The sequence below is a fragment of the Lipophrys pholis genome (genome assembly GCF_963383615.2).
Source record: "Lipophrys pholis genome assembly, chromosome: 20".
Lineage (NCBI taxonomy): Eukaryota > Metazoa > Chordata > Actinopteri > Blenniiformes > Blenniidae > Lipophrys > Lipophrys pholis.
Window position 1 is genome coordinate 14,139,331 of NC_137648.1, and position 6,000 is coordinate 14,145,330.

Sequence of the window (6,000 nt, forward strand, 5' to 3'; positions counted from 1 at the left end):
TGGGATTAGGAAATTGTATCGAATATGTTAACTCAGACTGACACATATGTGGCCTGCATAGTATTAGATTGGCTCGATCAATATCTGCTTACTGAGCTGATAACCCGGTGAAAGACTATGAACCTAATTTCCCCACTAAACATGACAAATAATAACGAATAATGTGAAGTTTCATGCAGTTTAGAGCAACTTGACTCCTTTTTCTAAGGTTACTTTTCTCCCAATCACACAATATGAGCCTTATCTTCAAAGTAAATGGAGAAAAACCTTTTTTATTTGAATTAGTTTGTACTTGAAAGAGGGAAAAAAGAAGTAATCGCTGCTTAACTGGCCATTCTTAAAGTGTAGTGATGCTTCTGTGGATTACCTCTTGCATAGCAACTCTATTGGTCTTGCTTTTTCAAATACTAAATGAAAAGCCAAACAAAAGAGTATTCAATCATCATTAATCACGTTTTTCATACTTCCCACAGTGGCTTCATTAGGATCTCAGCAAGTACGAAGACAGATGCACTCAAGTCCAAATGTTAATGAAATGTAACTAAAGCAAAAGTCGGCTTTCATCTGGGATTCTAAAATTACAATCAGGTCTCAGCAAGTCTCATTTCTGTGATGCACCATAACTCAAATGGTTCCCATAATAGACACTGGAAAGTCATTCAGGCTGACCCTATTCTTCAGATATGAGCTTAATTGCCCAGAATATGAAGTGAGATCCCCTCACTTATCAAATTAACAGCTCAGAAAAGGACAGTAAAGTACTTAACACCCATTTCAGGAGAAAGAGTCATGCCAAAGGTAAGCAGTTTATCCGGCAAAGGAGGAAGAGCAAGAAGAGAATTCCACCCTGAGCGAGTTAAAAAATGATATAAGCACCTTTTTTTAGTTTGCTACTAAGGGCCATATAGATGTGCACATGTTTGTCAGGCTGGGAGAATTCAGATGGAGGAACATCTGAGTTGGTGGAAATATTGATATTATCTGACGAGTAGCATTCATTACTATGCAAATACATAAATTCTGCTTGAGGAGGAGCAACAGAGCTTCGCAAACTTCCTGGCTTCTGATGTCGCTTCCCGGGCTGCTTTAAAGGTGGAGGGTGCAGCTTGTCAGGAATTCAGCTACTGCTCACCATTGAAATCTGTATGTTTTCTAAATGTTTGTGGGTCAAAACAATGTTTCACAATATTAAAACAATGCAGTGAGGACAATCTGCAGATCTGTTATGATTTCTAAAAAAGTAACACTGTCTAAACACCTTCCACTGTTTATATCTTATTGTTAGTTTATTGTCGTACAGAAAGCACAGGCATAGTTTTCTCATTTTATTGAAGAAGACAGAAAATAATAACATATTGTAAGTACTAGTTCAAAAAGAAAAGGTTTGGTCTGAAGAAAACATATGAAAGTCGCACTGAATTCTTAATTTATTTTCAAAGTATGAAACACTCAGCTGATATTAGGTTGTGAAAATACCTACAACTATTTGAAAGTCTCTACAGAGCAGCTCTGCCTGTTTACACTTTAATGCACCATGTCTGCTTTTTATACATCTTAAAACTTGTCAAAGGCTCAGTTGTAACATCGTGTCTGATATAATCTGGTAATCTGAAACACATTTACAGTATATCTACTATAAAAGTGTTATTTTCACAAGTTCTATCCTTGTTTTATCCTCTGAGGAAACAAAGAGTACCACAAGTAAACATACAGATGCACAAACAGTAGCTATTCATTCATTACCACCTGGGAGGAGCTCCAGCCCCCTGCAACTCGAATGTTGATAGAGCAGGATGAGAAGATGAATGAATCGATGGACAATCCCAATATATAAACTTTCCAGATAACTTTCCAAACACAATCAACAAGGTAAACAGCAACCAGCCCAGTGGACAGGAAACGGCAGAGGAATTCTGATTTTGACCATATATATTTGATCTAATTTGTTGATACGATACTCTGAGCTGATATTAAGTCATAAAAATCACATTTCTCTAAAAGCGTCCATTTTTTGTGTCCTAACGGAACAAGACACGGTTGACACAAGAGAGAAGATCTATGCTAAGAACATCTTACAAAGCGTTTCTTTTTATGACCTTCAGCTTTGATAGTGATTTTTTTTTTTTTTACTGAAAGCAGCACAGAGATTAAAGTGATACTTGCTGGAGTAAAACTAATTTAAAATACAAACCAAATTACCTCTTTGCTTTTTCAGTGTATCCGGATGGGAAATCCTGTAACATTCACACAATTATCTTAACTTATGGATTTAGGTTTAATCAGCCATGTTCGGACTTGCCAAAACCTACTTTCAGTGGCCTGAATTCCATTTCCAGCCTAATTTAGAGATAAATTTATATTTTTGTCTTCAGATATGCATGGAGACGCGCGTGCACACACACACGTCATAGTTAAACACACACTCCATGCATACAACTGGCTCTTGTGTAATGTTTTATTCATGGTGGCAGAGGTGTATCCCCACATGAGCTATCATACTTTTCTGTAAGTCTCCTGTGCGGCTCTGGCTTGGCCCAGATAACGGAAAACCTGCCTGGAGGGGAGACACAACACTGCAGGACGTAATAGAAGCTATCATAAAGCTTAGCAGGAGAGATGTCCAAGAGCTCACACCGTAGCGGTGTGACAGAAACACCTCTCAACTAGGGGAGTGAAGACATGTTGATGTGTTGTGGTGTGGTGATTTGAGGCTTGAAAGCCGACAGATGAGGTGGTTTTCAATGAATGAATGGATTAAAATGTATGTGTGCAGTAGGTGGGTCTGTGATTGGAGACTTTCTCAAAAGGCAGCTATTTGCACAGCTCAAAAGCGGCTCTAAAAGCTTTGGTTTGATTGAATTTAGCATATATTTGTGCACCACTCTGCAGAGATGCACAGGAGAAAAGTGTTACCTTGAAGAAGCTGCTTGAAAAAAACCCAAAAAACAATGTGTCTCCAGAAATGCTTTGGTTATTTGACTAACGTTAAATGCTCTGGAGAGTGAATATATTATTTCAATTAGTCAATTCAGTTGAGATTAAATGTGTTGAATGATCAGTGTACAACCATTATGTTACTTATTCTTTGTAAATGCGTTTTGGAAGAAAAAAATGAAATTTGCAGCTAAGTTGTGATAGTCGATGTTGAATCGACCAATTGTATCACAATCATGATGTTGGATTGAATTGTGACACCCTCCTCGCAATATCTGGCACATTGAGTAACAAACTCACACGTATACTCTCCCTTAAACCTGCTCAATGGCCGCTCTGTCTCCAGGGAGGCTGCAATACAACCAAACTGAGATTCTCTTCCCAGACTCCACATATACTGTTTCTAAATTGTCTCACAAATTGAAAACCATTAAAACCTCCCCATGGCTCTTTATCTACATCTGCTTTATGACCTGCATGGATTTAAAAGAGGGCAGAGAAATCGATCTGTGATAACAGCTTTTCAATAGGCAGCACAAGGTGTCATCCTAATTGCTCTAATCAGTTTGCCTTATTAAAAATGTAACTTTCCCCACCGGGTCCTGCATTCAATATTTATCCAGATTCCATTTTACTACTTTAAATTGTTCTGATTCTGATCCACAGTGGCAGCTTATTTAATGATGCTGGGGTTTAACAGTCTATACCCAGACTTAATGGTCTACTCTCATATGTTTTATAGGTCTACAAAATTACACTGACAGAACTGGTGTTCTGTTAAACTTAATATATATGGTTTTAAATGAAGCAAATTGATGAGACATGCACAAGGCTGCTTTTTTTTCTTCTTCTACAAGGGAAAGATAATACTAGGGGCATAACTTGGATATGAAAAAAAAAATACTTCATGAGTACAGAAATAGTTGAAACTCAGCTATCTAAATATTTAAGTTTTCAAGAATTTTTGACCATACACTCACACTTATAGAGAAAATACAATGTTATATTAGTTCAAGAGATACTTTTACACACAACAAAAAGTTAAAGCCTTTCCCTTCCCAAATACTATCCTCATATCTATTTGGTGTGTGTTTGTATTTCCTGCAAGACACCAATAATCTGTAGCTAAACCGGACTCATGAAGGATTAATTTGCTCCAAATCCCCTTTCAGTCCTGTCAGTGGCTCCATTCATTTTCAGTGAAATCAGATTTGACAAAGTATTTATACAGTGAGTCTCACGGAAGCGTGTTTGAGTTTGTCCAGCGATGAAGAGGGCACTTAAGTGTTGCAAAATATTTGACCCTCTGCATTAGAACTAATCATTCCTCCTTGGTAAACAGCTTCATGCAGCTTGCTAAACACTTGTCTTAGAGATAGTTAGTTTCAATCATTACAGTGCATCCTTTCCAGGGACCTGAAGATATCTACTTACATTTATTCCTCAGCTTGGATGGCCTGAAGGTTGTTGAACTTATGACAAAGAAAACAGTGTGGTTTCCAAGCTTGTTGTTGAAGGGTTGACCATGACTCTTGTTTTTCGTTGTTGATGTATTATGGACAGACTGATAACATAAGGTAACCTTCAGGTAACATTGGTAAAAACCGCCTTCTCTAGAAAACATTTTCATCCAGCCTTATAAAATAACACGTCAGCCACAGGTGAATATTTCTGTCACCTCATTCTTTATTGTAAACACAGTCACTGAGATAAATATATATGTATATATATATATATACCTGCAGGAGGGGAAATGTCTGTTCATCCTCGTTGAAATAGAAAACAAAAACGCATTGAACTCTCCCAAGAATCAAAACTCCCCTCGTCCACCCAGAATCATCTAGTCAAAAAAAAATAACATCCAAAAATACTTGACACTGCCACCATCAAAAGTATAATGAAATCGCAAAAAGAGAGAAACACAAAAACAAAAAACAAAAAACAAACAAACCTGTGAGCTGTGCTGCAAGAAAAGTACCAGGTTAAAACGCCATGGGGCTTTTAAAAATGACTCCCTTTGATAAAGAAAAGAGGAACAAAGTGAAAGCAAGGGGGGGTTTTGATCGGTGAGGTTTCACCGACACATCAAAATCACAAAACTCGAAGGCAACAAACAACACTGCAAAATGCAAACCAAAGCATAGCAACAGCAAAAGTCGACAGAAAACAAAAACAAAAATAAAAATGTTTCAAAACCACCAATAAATTGTGTGAAAAATCTCAACACTGGCAAAACCTGCTTGGTTTCGACCCCTCGAAACAAAACTGCAAGCAAGTAAAGGCTTCCCCAAGACCGCAAACGCACCCGTTTCCCCCGTGTGGCACTCTGGATCAGAATAACTGCATGCTAAAAACTTGAAGCCTGGATGTGAAAAACGCTCAAAACCACCATGTCAATGCTCAATTCAAACACCAGCAAAAGGAGGAAAAATAAAAAAAAAGAGGGCAATTAAAAAGACAAAAAATGCTTACAAAAAAGCCATTGGAAATGTACTCACCGAGCGGGAGTAAAATGTTGCAATAAAAATGTGATATTGCTCAAAATACAGTATGGCGGTGCAAGCCGAAATGCTGTGCCTTTTCTCTAGATCTCTGCCTCCAGTTCTGTCATGTGACTGATTCAGCCCCGACTTCCAGCAATGAGAGAGCAGTGTTGAACAGCTGATGCTGAATGCTCTCCTCACGGCTTGGCTCTCTCCAAAAGTAAAAAAGAGGTAGTCCTTATCATCCCACAGTTATGACTGAGCCCGTTGTGTGTTTTTCTTTTGCTCCTTTCTCTCTCTTTTTTTTCTCTCGCTTTTTAAAGATGCAGCGCGCACTCGGTGTCCGCGTTTCATTGACTGAAAGCACGGGTTGTATATCCAACCCCTATTCCCTAATGAGAAATGAAGGGGACAGGCGAGCTGGTTATTACAGCAGGAGAGAGGGGGGTGGAGGGGGGGGGGGGGGGGGGTGCACAATACACGTATGCGTAAAGGTAGAGCATCGGAGATGAAACATGAATGCAGCAGACGCGAAAGAGCGCTGTCCGCGGTGCTGAAATTGCGCAAGCGCTGCACAATACCA

At 38.7% G+C, this 6,000-nt stretch overlaps 1 protein-coding gene across 5 annotated transcripts in view; it reads right to left on the reverse strand.

The window, feature by feature from the left end:
* ralyl (RALY RNA binding protein like) overlaps positions 1-5,729 on the reverse strand; it is a 102,680-nt gene extending 96,951 nt beyond the window's left edge. The window contains exon 1 of one of the 5 annotated variants that reach the window (XM_080489704.1): positions 5,433-5,667. The gene's annotated coding sequence lies outside the window, so the exon portion shown is untranslated. Of the gene's footprint in view, positions 1-4,673 lie in introns of all 5 variants that reach the window. The other 4 variants (XM_080489705.1, XM_080489706.1, XM_080489708.1 and 1 more) reach the window with 4 other exon arrangements.
* Positions 5,730-6,000: the final 271 nt, after the last annotated feature.